Source organism: Lynx rufus, unplaced genomic scaffold (genome assembly GCF_022079265.1).
Source record: "Lynx rufus isolate CCGP_SWC_20201006 ecotype Redwood Valley unplaced genomic scaffold, mLynRuf1.p SCAF_40, whole genome shotgun sequence".
Lineage (NCBI taxonomy): Eukaryota > Metazoa > Chordata > Mammalia > Carnivora > Felidae > Lynx > Lynx rufus.
The window spans coordinates 179,315-193,929 of NW_025814857.1; positions in this window are offsets into that span (position 1 = coordinate 179,315).

Genomic DNA, 14,615 nt, shown 5'->3' on the forward strand with positions numbered 1-14,615 from the left:
AGAATACCAGCATCTGCCTCATTGTAAAGGTTATATGGACAGTACTAAGAATAGAGCTTGTTACATAGAGAGATGCTCAATGAAATCACCATATGGCTGTTGATGGGCTTTAGGACATGCTACCCCAAAACATGGTACCATGGTATATTGAATATTTTAAGATGAAGGAGTTTGACAAAACAGCATAAGCAGGAAGGTTTCCGACCTTCCCTCTGCTCCGCCCCTCCCCCCCACAGCAGATCATAAGACCCTCATGTAAGAAGTGCTCTCCCTATACTCTTAGGAAAAGAACATCCAAGGGGGAGGGAAATGCCAAGAAGTATCTGAACAAACAGGCTTTGCTAAGTTCCCCCCAGTTTATTACACTTAGCTCAAACTCTTTACCCTGTCATATCTTTTCACAACTCTCCACTCTTCACCAAACCTAGCATGAAAACACTCAGGTTTAACCATTTTTTCAGGTCTTCATTTCCTTAGAGGGCTCCCATATCACATAAAACTTATATTAAATAAATGTGTATGCTTCTCTCTTGTTAATCTGTCTCTGTCAGTCTAGTTTTAAGACCCAACCAAAGACCCTAAGAGGGTTCAGGAAATCTTTTTCCTCCCTTTCAATGTATAAAGGTCCACTCAAGCTAAACATGTCCAAACAAAACTCCATCCCATCCAAATCTCTCTTCTCTAGGTCTCCCTAATCTCCATCAGTGGCACCTCCCAGATGTGCAAGTCAAAGGCTAACTTGATTTTTCTTTCTTCCCTCATCTCCACATCTAACCAATCAATAAGTCCTGATTGCTGCTCTACTTTCTAAATATACCCAGATCCTGAGCACTTCTAACCACTTCTACTGCCACGACCAGGCTAGTCCTAGCCAGTGTCTTCATTCACCTCACCAATGTCTCCTAGCTTCCAGTCTTGCCCTGCTGCATGTACTGACCACAAGTCAGCCAGAGCCATGATCCTCTATGCTCTCGGTCTGAGTGATAAGGTAACTCCATTCACCCAGGTGTCCAAACTGGAAACCGGGGTGCCATTTGATACTACTCTTTCCCTCTCCCACTCCAAGACCCAGTTAAGTGTCTCTTCCTGGGCTGCCCTTCTGCCCCAGCACTCACTACTCTGCAAAGTCACTGTCTCCTGTCTCACTCCTTCCTTCCTCCTGGATACAGTAAGAAACACATCTCATGCTTGCCCACTCACCCAAGCACTTGGTACAGTGCCTGAGTGGGTACACAAAAAATATTTGCCAAATAAATGAAGGAAAGGATAAAGGTTCATTTCAAATGCAGTGTGTATGATCAAGGTGGCATTTCATATCAGCGGATTAAAGGTGTATCATTCAATAGATGATATTGGAACAACTGGCCATTTGGAAAAACAAGCTGGATTTCCTACCTCACACTCCACACTGAAATAAACTCCAGATGGCTCAGAAATTTAATGTAAAAAAATTGAAACCATAAAAGTACTAGAAGGAATCCTGGGGTGTGGACTGTCTTTCTAAGTATGTCATGAAAACCAGAAATCATAAAATAAAAGACAGAGAAATTGAAAACTTCTGCATGGCAAAACCCACTGTAACTGTCATTAGACAAATGACAAACGAGGAAGAGTTATTTGCTATTTGCACCACATATGGCAGGGAAAGTCTTAATCATCCTAAAATAAAAAGGGGCTCCTTTCAAAGCAAGCAAATAGGAAAATAGGCAGCAAAGAAGGGAACAAACAATTCACAAAAGAAGTTCATTAACATATGAAGGAAATGTAAATGTAGTCAGAAATTCCTATCCCTCTCTCAGATATGGAAAAGTGAAAATGGGTATCCTAGGGGTGAGAGTATTAATTGTAACATTTCTGGAAGGGTCATCTAGAAATATATAACAAAATGAAAGAGGAAGACTCCCTTTGACCCAGCAATACCAACATTTAAAAATTCCCTTTATATATATATACACACACATACACACACACATAATGGTATGTATGTAAATTATATAAAATGTGATGCAGGTAAACATGTACCCACTAGCCAGCATCATTGTCTAAGCCTTTTGTCCTGAGTCCTGGTACTCAGGATGACCTGTCCTGGCTTGGGATGAACGACCAATGTCTCTACTTGTGCTCTTGATCCCATCTCCTGCCACTTACTCAGGAACATCCCACTAACATTTTGCCCTTTCTCTTGGGTCATCAATTATTTCCTCTTGGTTGGATCATTCTGATCAACATGCAAATGTGTTATAATTTTTCCCACCATAAAAAAGTTTTTTCTTTTGTTTAATGTTTATTTTTGAGAGAGAGACAGAGAGTGCAAGCGGGGAAAGGGCAGACAGAGAGGGAGACAGAGGATCCAAAGTGGGCCTCAGGCCTCGGCACCGACAGCAAAGAGCCCAATGTGGGCCTTGAACTTGGAAACCACAAAATCATGACCTAAATCAAAGTTGGACGCTTAAGCAACTGAGCCACCCAGGCGCCCCAAAAAGTTTTTTCTTGATCACATCTTTCTCTTTAGCTGTTCTCCATTTATTGCCCTTCTCCCCTTCTCAGTAACAATCCTGGAGAGAACCCTCCACACTCCCTGTGACTGATTCTGTTCTATCTCATTCCACAGAGATGGTTCTTATCAAAACTACCACTGCTTTCCATGTTGCTAAATTGAACGGTCAGTTTCTAGTTCTCATTTTACCAGATATGTCAGCAGCTTTTGACATAGGAAACATTCCTTCTGGAAACACTTTTCTCCTGGCTTCCAGGACACCTTACTCTCCTGGCTTCCCTTAGACCTTACCAGCTCCTTTTAAGTTTCCTTTGACCGCTTCTCTTCACTCCTACCCTGTCTAACTTAACTTTGGAATAACCCAGAACTCTCATGTCTTTAAATACCATATGAAGGCTGATGAATCCCATATTTTCATCTCCAACTCAGGCCTTTCCCCTGAATTCCAGATTCCTGTATCACAAGACCTATTCAATATCTCCACTTGTATATCTATTAGGCATTGTATTTGGTGTCCAAACCAAACTCCTTATCAGCCTTTTCTTCCAGATTCATTCTTCCCACAGCTGTCCCTACAAAGTTGGTGGTCACACTATCCTTCCAGTGGCTTGGGCTGAAAACCGTGGTGTGATCTTTGACTCCTCACTTTCTCTCACTCCTTACATCTAATCCATTAGGAAATCCTTCAGCCCCACCTTCCCAATAGATGCAGAAATCTGGCCACTTCTCCCCATCTCTACCATTTGGTGAGTTTATAGTTGTTTTGTTGTTAGGAACAACATGGCTCTGAAAATTCCCTTATACATCTAATCACACAGGCAAGAGATTCCGCAGATGAGCAGTTCTCAAACTTTGGTGAATATCAGAATCCTCTGGAGGGCTTGTTAAAACCCAGAGTGCTGGACCTCATCCCCAGAGTTCTTGATTTGGTTTGGAATCCATCCGAATTTCTAAGAAGATGCCAGGTGATGCTGCTGTTACTAGTGCAGAAATTACACTCGGAGATCCATAGCTCTAGGGTATATTATACCCAGGAGTGGAAATGCTGGGTCATAGGATTCATGCGTGTTCTATCTGACAACAGAACACTGATTCCTATTCCTTTCAGTACTGCTTGAGAGTTCCCAGTGATCCACATCCCTGCCAACCCTTGATGTTGTCAGACCTGTTGTATTAACAACATAGTACATACAAAATGTTAGCTCATTGTGGTTTTGAGTTGTATTTATCTTCAGGTGGCAAATACATGGGATATGGGGTGGGGGACATAAGTACAAGTATACTCATTGTAACGTTGTTTATGACATTTAAAAACTGGTAACAATCTAGGTTTCCATCAATAGGTACTTTCAAAATTTACAACAGGATACTATGTGAGTGATGAGGATGATGATTATAGGTCTCTAGTTATGGATATGGAAAATGCCTATAATATATTGTTAAACAAGAGGGGAAAAGAAGTTTACCTAAGATACATGACAGCATGTAGAGTGTGATTTCATTTCTGTAAAATTGTTCAAAGGAATTGAGAAACACCTTGGATAATGTTAATACTTGTTATCTTTAGGAGATGTATTCAGGGTTACCTTTACTTTCTTTTTTAAAATTTTCTGTAATGTCAATTCTTTTTAAGTGTGCATATCTCCTTTTTCTTTAAAAGAGTGATTTTGAAAAAATACATTCTGATATTTATGTTTGTATATAATAGAAAGTATCTGGAAGGTTTCACATGAAACTGGTCAGAATGGCTGCTTCTAGGCAATGGGTTTGTGTGGGCTGAGTGGGAAGGTACTTTGAGTTTTCTCTTTATTCCATTCCGTACTCTTTGATTTTTATGACAGTGTATTACTTTCATAATAATAAAAAAAACACACTAATAAAAACAAAAAAGAAAAGAGAGTTATTCTTAACACCCAAGCCAGCCCTGCCAGCCCCTGCTGTTGCCAGGCCAGCCCGGCCCACCTAGCTGTGCTGAGGCTCCAGAGACTTCACAAGGAACCCACTTAAGTTGTGCCAGACCTCCTCTGGCCAGGGAGCTTTCAAGCTTTGGAGCCAAGGCCAGTCATTGGGTTGCCCAAGAAAGAGTTCCTCCTGCTTCTGGGTGGTGCCTTGAGCCAAAAGCAATGTGTCACTCCCATAAAGCCTGTGCCTGTGGGCTCCCGCACCCTCTGTGGTGGAAGGAGAGGCCAGCCCCCCAGAGGGCACAGAGAGAAACCATTAACACAGCCAAGGAGCTGTCAGAGGCGGGCAAGCTCCAATAATGAAAATCAGTGTCTCTAACAAAGCACTTTTAAGTCTATAAAGATCAGAGGTAGGAGGAAATAAATTCTACAAAATCAGAAGGTTGTAGAGATGATGAATGTGAAGTCATCTATGACACACTTGGATGCTAGAATCAGAAATCTCCCCCAACTGAGAAAGAATTAATTTGATCTAAAACAAAGACTTCACACAGCATGAACTGGATGTACAATGGGACTGCGTACAGTTGTAGTTTCTCGAAAGGCACCAGAAGGAGAGATGCTTCCTCTTCACAGCAGCCCCTCTGAGCTCTGAGTGACTACCACATCAACACATGTAGCTAGCTCAGTCTCTTCGTGGAGTGTATCATGTGGTCATCATTCATTTTCCTTTGTCTCCCCCACAGCTCACAAGTTCCAGAAGACAGAAACTGGCCCCCATTCCTCTCCTGCCTCTTCCTAACAGGCATGAGGCTTAGCACACACTAAGTACTCAGCAAGTGTTGGGACAATGGAATGGGATCATCTCAATATAGAAAGAAAACAAAGATGCTATTTTGCAAATGCCCATGTTTCAAAATTGAAAGTAGACAGTCATAGCTGGATACCTCCTGGCATTACTGCCCAATCTGCTAGGGCCCAGTATGCCCATCAAGCCAGTAACACACAGAGCTTGGCTCACACTGTTGAGTTCAGCCTCCTTGGACAAGTGGGTCCCTCTCTAGGAACTGGCTTGGAAGAGGTGACAGTCTTTTGAATGTATACTTTCTCCTTAATAAAACTGCCATAAAAGGGGTGCCTGGGTGGCTCAGTTGGTAAAGTGTCTGACTTTGGCTCAGGTCACAATCTTGTTCACAAGTAGGAGCCCAGTAAATACTCGGTGTGTTTTTAAAACAGGTTAAATTCTGCTTTTTAAAGCTTTTTAAAAAAATTCATGTATATTTGCTCGAAAATATCACAATTGTATAGGATTGTATGAAGTCATTCCAGAAGGTGCTCCCTGAGCTCCATTCCTTGCTTCTCTCCCTGTGATACAGACAGAGGGAAATGACATCCAGAGGCAGGCTTCAGGTGGTCACACATGTTCTGAGTGTCTGCCTTGAGCCAGGCCTTGGTCCCACGTAGCTCTGTCTGGTAGGGGATACAAAAGTGCCTAAGAGGCTTAAAAAGTCACTGAGTCCTGAGGCAAGACCAGCCACTGGGATGTGGTGGGAGTCAGTGGGTAGAGACAGAATGATATTGGGGGAAAAATGGGAAGAGTTGGTGGTGGAAAGAATAGCCTGGAGGGGAGCCTGAATATGGCAGAGACCATACCCATTTAGAGCTTCAGGCCTCAAGGAAGGAGGAGGCAGAGGTGGAAAGTGGAAGTCATGTCTTCTTGGGGTAGCTGAGAGCTCTTTCAGGTCACAGGTCTCAGCCCCTGGCTATGCCCACAGGGGATACGGGCTGCTCTGTCAATGCTTGCAAAAAAGGAGAAGGATGGAGGGAGAGAGGGAAGGAAGGAGAGAATGTCCTGTGAGTGAAATGCCACCATCAATCAAGTTTCTTTACAGCTCATTCCATATGCGTAAAAGCTGGATTCACAGAAGTTTTTTTTCGAGATGAATAAATCTTTATTCATTTATTATATTTCTCCAGGGAAAAAAGCAGGGTAGAGAGAGAAGGTCAGCATGTGCTTCAAGATAATAGAAGGAAGAAAAAAATAATGGAAAAGATAAGAATCTAAAATTCCAACCCTAAATGGGGGTGGGGGAAGGAGTGGGCTTCCTGCTCCATGAGCTTGGGAAGAAGAGGAAGGGATCAGGAAACTGGCAAAGGCAGAGCCCCACCCTATGAAGTCAGGACTCCACATAAAGCTAAGTAAATGTGGATTCACATTTGTCTGTCTTCTATTAGCTCATTTGTGGCCCCTTTGATGCAAGTTTCTTGCGCCAGCAGAAACATTCCTATATGGCTGGGATATACTTTCATCTCCCCTTTCCCTGGCCACCACTCCCAGGTTCCACAGGCAGTACCCCACTAGCCCTCATGTCCCTTGGTCTGGAGGGGTTAAACTGGCCCGTGCACAAATAGGACAAGGGTTTGGTGTTCATTAGAACAAGGAATGGGCTTAACCTGGAGGGAGTTTGGGCTAGGAATGAGAAAGAGAGAGGGTGCCTACTTGCTTCAGTTACTTGGACAAATCTTTGACTCGGGAATTAGATTTATTCATGTGAAATAATTGAGGAAGGGAATGGAGCAGGAATTTAATCTTCAGGACTGCCATTCTGAGGGGCAGGTAATGAAACTGGTTTGGGAGAGAGTGAGACTGAAGAGCCCATGTGACATCCAAGTGGAGAAGATGAGCCGACAGCAGGATATTATAGGCCTGGGCCTCAGAAGGACTTTCCAGAATGGAGACCAAGTGTGTTGGGGTAAAGGCAATTTTCAATGACCCCTGGAGGCCACAGAGGACATGGCATCACCTAAGCATTATGGTAAGAGTTGAGTGCATGTAGAATGTTAAGGAAGGTCAGGGAGGAGCCCTGCCCAGCTCCACCAAAAAGAATCCCCAATGAGGAAGGAGCCTGAGAAGAAAAGGTCAGAGATCAGGCATCAGGAGTCACATTTGCCAAGACTCATCCTGTTGCAAGGAGCAGAGGAAGTGAGCATGGCACAGAGGGAACAGGATGCCCACCAGGTTTGAACTGCTTGCTCCCAAATGATTTGTTCCCTCTAAGAGCCAAGGACTACTATAGCCACCAGCTAAAAATGCCCAGGATGTACAAAAGATGGCAACAGAGACCTTACCATTGTCACTAGCCACTGTTGCCACCCCTTGCCACTCCCACACCTCCCCCTACCAGGGAAGGAAGGAGAGTAGGAGCTGGTTTGTGCATGGCAGGGGATTGACAGTGGAGAGATTCCCAAAAAACCCTCAAGAATTCAAAACTCTCCCATGAGTTAGTGTCCGTTAATTTTCTTGAAGAGGGTGTGGTGGTGTGAGGGCCTCAAGGAGGCTGCACTAGGGGAAGGGAGAGTTAAATCAAGTCTGAGATTGACATTTTAATCTGCTCTCTATTTCAATAACCAAGCTTCTAAAACCTGCCCAAGATGCTATTAATGAATGGGCATGCCTTGCTTGACGTGGCTCAACTGAAGAGAGTGATTAGAGATACCTAAATAGCTGACGGGTTTTAATGCCTTCTATGTTGGACCCTGTGCCCAGAGCTTTATAGAAATCATCTCAGTCCACCCCTACAGCAGCCCTCTGAGGGAAACACTAGGACTATCCCCATTTTACATATAAGGAGACAAAGGCCCAAGGTCACACAGCTAACAAGTGGAGCTGGACTCCTAACCTCCACTGTTATTAGCTCAATTATTCAGTACATGTGGAACCGGGTTGGGGGCATTTGTGGCAGCTACGCTAGTCTCACCAATGGCAAAGCTAATACTTATTAAAAGGTTACTATATGCCAGACATATTGTTAACAGCCTCTGTTAGTAGATGTCTTGGGAAAATTCTCTTGAGGGACTTGCACTACACTAACACTTCCTAAGGAGACTTTCTTTTTTTGGTCAAAATTAAATTACTAGAATTGTGCAGGCCTTAAATAGAAGAGAGGCTGATGCAACTTGCTGCTTATGCCAGAGTTTAAACACCTGTACAGAATGTCACATTTGAAAGAAAGCATGTAATTGGCTTTTAGCAAGATATTTCTAGAAAGATCAGAGAATGACTTGTATTTGGGCAGCCTAACTTTGACTATCTGACTGCCTGAAAGGAGAGAGAGAGAACTACACATGGTCCAGATTAGGACACTGAAACTCAGAGCGATGAGGTCATTTGCCCAAGGCCACTCCACTCAGGAGTGGCTGAGTCTGGAGAGCAATCTGAGGCAGCCAGAGACCTTCAGAAAAATCTCTCTGCTGGGTACCACTAAATTCCCCCAGGAGACTCAGTTTGCTGGTTCTGAAAGCCCTAGAAGGGATAGTACACACATGTGGATGCATACCTCCAGTGTGGATGGGGTGCTGAGGGACTTTATATTTGACAGATTCTACTTCCTCTGCCAGGCTGGAGGTCAAAGCTCACCTTGAGAGGAACCTTCCTGAAGGTGCAGGTCAGGAGGGGAAGGGACAACCTTTGAAACATACACATGTCCAGGCTTTACCCCTAGAGCTCCTAATTCTTTGAGATAAGTTCTGACAATTCACATTTTTAACAAATGTCCCTGGAGATTCAGATGTACTCCAAAGATTAAGGACTGTGGCTCCTGAGTAAGGCATGCAGGGTGGGGTGGGGAGTTTCAGGAGAGTAAAGCAGGGGTGGAGCTGGAAAAATTGTGTGGCCAGGAAACTTCCTCAACCTGGTTTGTCAGCCTTGGGTCCAAGGGCATGAAGGTATTAAGGATACCAAAGATATGAAGGTAACTGAAGGATGTTCACATTTATTTAAAATGCATTTTGGGGGGCACCTGGGTGGCTCAGTTGGTTAAGCTTCTGGCTTCGGCTCAGGTGATGATCTCACAGTTAGTGATTTAGAGCCCCACATTGGACTCTGTGCTGATAGCTCAGAGCCTCAAGCCTGCTTCAGATTCTGTGTCTCCCTCTCTCTCTGCCCCTCCTCAGCTTGCACTCTGTCTCTTTCTCTCTCTCAAGAATAAATAAAACATTTAAAAAACTAAAAAAAAATTAAAATACATTTTTGGGGCACCTGGGTGGCTCAGTGGGTTAAGTGGCAGACTTTTGATGTCAGCTCAGGTCTTGATCTCAGGGTCATGAGTTCAAGCCTCATGTTGGGCTCCATGCTGGGCATGAAGCCTCCTTAAAAAAATGCATTTCATTAGAAAGTTTGACTATTGGTGTGTTATTGTTCTCAAACTGAATTTTATCATTTACATTAATATGAATTGATAATAATATGTGTATTATTTTCCTTATTAAAATATTGAAAATAGGGGCACCTGGGTACTTCAGTCAGTTAAGCGTTCGACTTCAGCTCAGGTCATGATCTCGTGGTTTGTGGGTTCAAGCCCCGCATCATGTTCTGTGCTGACAGCTCAGAGCCTGGAGCCTGTTTCGGATTCTGTGTCTCCCTCTCTCACTGCCCCTCTTTTGCTCATGCTCTCTCTCTGTCTCAAAAATAAACATTAATTTTTTTTAATATTGAAAATATTTTCAACTTTCCAGTATGATTTTTTCACCTATAGTTATTTAGAAGTATGTTGCCTAATTTCCAAACATGCTAAAATTTCCAGCTGCTTTTATTATCAACTTGTAGCTTAATTGCATTATTATCAGAGAGTACACTCTATATGATTTCAATCCTGTTCCCTGTAGATATCTTTTGAGTTTTTAATTCATTTCCTTAAACATAGTAAACGTAGTTCATTTATAGTATGTGTCTGATAAGGACGGTTGCCACAGGTGAGCTCAGGAAAGTGACTGAGAGTTGAACTATGGAGCTAGTGTCTCCCTGTGGATCTAGGACATGTTACTGGGAGTCAGTATTGTCCACACTTTAGTTACTTGCATGCTATCTTCACCAATTTTTGCCATATCTAAGTACCACATATACAATTATTTACTTAAAATGTGTTCTTTAAATTGACTCATTCTTCCAAAGTCATACATATTTACATTAAAGGTAAATTTTATATTACTATTCCAAATGGAAAACTAGTCATTTGCCATAAATAGAGGGGAGCCATAAAAAGAAACATTACAATAAAAAGGGAATAATATGACATATTAACTAAAATATTGTGGTTTTATGAATGGTTTAAGACTGAGGCCTGTTCTCTTATTGTTAAAGTAGAAAATTTACCAAGTGTTTGAGGATCTAATGAAATGCTAGCAGTATAGTGCAGGGCAGTAGGCAAAGGATGGACTTTCCAATACACATTATCTGTAACATAACATTAAAAAAACACTTTTCTCAACATTTTGCAATCACCATTGCAAAAAAATCATCAATGGATGCTAAGTCTATGGGAGGGGGCAAGTTACATGAAAATTATTTTTATGGGGGGAATGTAACTATACAGGGGAGAACTTGGCTATCACTTTGGGTAATCAAAATTAACATCATCTACTGAGAAACTTAACAGAAGTCCATGGGGGAGGGGAAGAAGAAGAAAAAAAGAGGTTAGAGAGGGAGAGAGCCGAAGCATAAGAGACTCTTAAAAACTGAGAACAAACTGAGGGTTGATGGGGGGGGGGGGGGGTGGGAGGGAGGGGGAGGGTGGGTGATGGGTATTGAGAAGGGCACTTTTTGGGATGAGCACTGGGTGTTGTATGGAAACCAATTTGACAATAAATTCCATATTTAAAAAAATTAAAAAAATAAATAACATCATCTATGGACTTCAAGCTGTATTACAAAGGTATAATCATCAAGACAGTATGGTACTGCCACAAAAACAGACACTCAGATCAATGGAACAGAATAAAGAACCCAGAAATGGAACCACAAACATATGGCCAACTCATCTTTTTTTTTTCTCTTTTTTTTTTTTTTTAAATTTTTTTTTTCAACGTTTATTTATTTTTGGGACAGAGAGAGACAGAGCATGAACGGGGGAGGGGCAGAGAGAGAGGGAGACACAGAGTCGGAAACAGGCTCCAGGCTCTGAGCCATCAGCCCAGAGCCCGACGCGGGGCTCGAACTCACGGACCGCGAGATCGTGACCTGGCTGAAGTCGGACGCTTAACCGACTGCGCCACCCAGGCGCCCCGGCCAACTCATCTTTGACAAAGCAGGAAAGAATATCCAGTGGAATAAAGACAGTCTCTTCAGCAAGTGTTGCTGGGAAAACTGGACGTGGAGAAAAATGAACCTGGACCACATTCTTACACCATATACAAAAATAAATTCAAAATGGATGAAAGACCTAAATGTAAGACAGGAAGCCATCAAAATCCTCAAGGAGAAAGCAGGCAAAAACCTCTTTGATATTGGCCACAGCAACTTGTTACTCAACACGTCTCTGGAGGCAAGGGAAACAAAAGCAAAAATGAACTATTGGGACCTCATCAAAATACAAAGCTTCTGCACAGTGAAGGAAACAATCAGCAAAACTAAAAGTCAACCAACAGAATGGGAGAAGATATTTACAAACGACATATCAGATAAAGGGTTAGTATCCAAAATCTATAAAGAACTTATCAAACTCAACACCCAAAAAAACAAATAATCCAGTGAAGAAATGGGCAAGGACATGAATAGACACTTCTCCAAAGAAGACATCCAGATGGCCAACCAACACATGAAAAAATGCTCCACATCATTCATCATCAGGGAAATACAAACCAAAACCACAATGAGATACCACCTGACACCTGTCAGAATGGTTAACATTAACAACTCAGGCAACAACAGATGTTGGTGAGGATGTGGAGAAAGAGGATCTCTTTTGCACTGCTGGTGGGAAAGCAAGCTGGTGCAGCCACTCTGGAAAACAGTATGGAGGTTCCTGAAAAAATTGAAAAAACAGAACTACCCTACAACCCAGCAATTACACTGCTAGGTATTTATCCAAAGGATACAGGTATGCTGTTTCAAAGGGGCACATGCACCCCAATGTTTATAGCAGCACTATCAACAGTAGCCAAAGTATGGGAAGAGCCCAAATGTCCATTGATGGATGAATGGATAAAGAAAGTGTGGTATATACATACAATGGTGTATTACTCCGCAATCAAAAAGAATGAAATCTTGCCATTTGCAACTACGTGGATGGAACTAGAGGGCATTATGCTAAGCGAAGTTAGTCTGTCAGAGAAAGACAAATATCATATGACTTCACTCATATGAAGACTTTAAGACACAGAACAGATGAACACAAGGGAAGGGAAACAAAAATAATATAAAAACAGGGAGGGGGACAAAACATAAGAGACTCTTAAATATGGAGAACATAGAGTTGCTGGAAGGGTTGTGGTAGGGGGGATGGGCTAAATGGGTAAGGGGCATTAAGGAATCTACCCCTGAAATCATTGTTGCACTATATGCTAACTAACTTGGATGTAAATTAAAAAAATTAAAAAAAATTAATATCATCTAGATGATACCCTTACAAGGACACAACATCATTTCATTGGGTACTCATGTGGGAAAAAAATGTCCTTGGATCCTACTGTATATGATACAAAAAATTAGTTTCAGACAGACTGCAGGTCTAAATACGAAAGGTAAAACAACAAAGCTTCTAAAAGAAAAACAAGAGAATATCTTCGTGAACTTTGAGTGGTGAAAAATTTCTCAACCATGACACAAAAAGTACTAAATATCAAATAAACATTTGATAAGTAGAATAAATGAAAACGAAGAACTTCTGTTCATGAAAACATACTGTTGAAATGAAAATCCACCCCAAACATGAGAGAAGATCTTCACAATACAGAAATCTAACAGAATACTCATCCACAATATATCAAAGAAATAAACAAATAAACAACTATAAATCAACACTATGGGTAGGTGAGCTAATAGGAAAGCAGGTAAAGATCAGAACAGGTACTCCGTCTCAGTAGTTCTCAGGAAAATGCACATTAAGGCCATAAGATGTCACATTTAAAAGAAAGAACACCAAGTGTTGGCAAGGATATGGGGGCAACTAGAACACTCGCAGATTGCAGATGGGAGGGTAATTTGGTACAACCACTTTGGAAAATTCTTTGTCTTTATCTATTAAAGCTAAATATATGAGTTCTCTGACCCAACAACCCCGTTATTGTTATAAGTTGAATTGTGTCCTTCCAAAATTCATATATTGAATTCTTCTACCCTGCCCTGTACCTCAGAATGTAACTGTGTTTAGAACTAGGGTATTTCAGGAGTCATTCAGTAAAAATGAAGTCATTAGAGTCCCACTTGGAACAGAGTGGGCCTTAGGCCAATATGACTTCTTATAATGAGAGGAGATTAGAACACAGACATGCACGGAGGGAGCATGTGAAGACACAGGGAGAAGAGAAGTCTGCAAGCCAAGGACAGAGGCTGCAGAAGAAAGTGAAGCTGCTGACATCTTGATCTTGGACTTCTAGTCTCCAGAACTGTAAGAACCTAAATTTCGGTTGTTTAAGCTACCCCATCTGTGGTACTTTTTCATGGTAGTCTGAGCAAACTAAAACAGGTATATAGTCAACACAATTGCATATACATGTTCGACAAAAGGCATACAAAAGGAATATCCATAGCAGCATTATTTATAATAACCAAGAGCAACCCCAATGCCCATCAAAGTAGAAAGAACAAGTCAGTCATGCCATGTCCACAACAGTGGAGCGTGAACTCCAACTGCAAACATATGGATGAGGCTCTCATACATAACGTGGAGGGGCAGAAGCCAGATGTGTAAGAGCACATACAGTGTGGTTCCATTTATGTAAAATATAAAAATGGGCAAACCTAATCTCTGCTGCTAGATGTCTAGGATAGCGGTTAGCCACAGACACATAGTGAGTAGGGGGGGACCAAGAGAAGGGTCTTCTGGTGTGCTTGGTCATATTATGTTTCTTGATCTGAGTGCTTTTATACAGACATGCTGTCTTTGTGAGCTGTCTTCAAGCTGTACACTTATATATGATATGCATGATATGCATATTCTTTTGTGTCTATTTTGTTTCAATACAGTTTAAAAACACAAGAGCACCAAATTTGGATGGTTCCCCCTGCCCCCAGTAGTCTGCAGGATTGGAAGAGAATTGAACAGGAATGGCCTTTCTTTATTTGTTACAAGTACCATTGACAATGTTCCAGCCTATGTGCTGGGACACACGGGGTGAGGGAAATGAGCAACTTTTGCCTGGCGTTTAGTGGGGACTGGCAAGAGCAGACTGCCTGGCTCATGGAGACCCTGGCTGCTGGGGGGAAGACAAAGGCAGGCGCA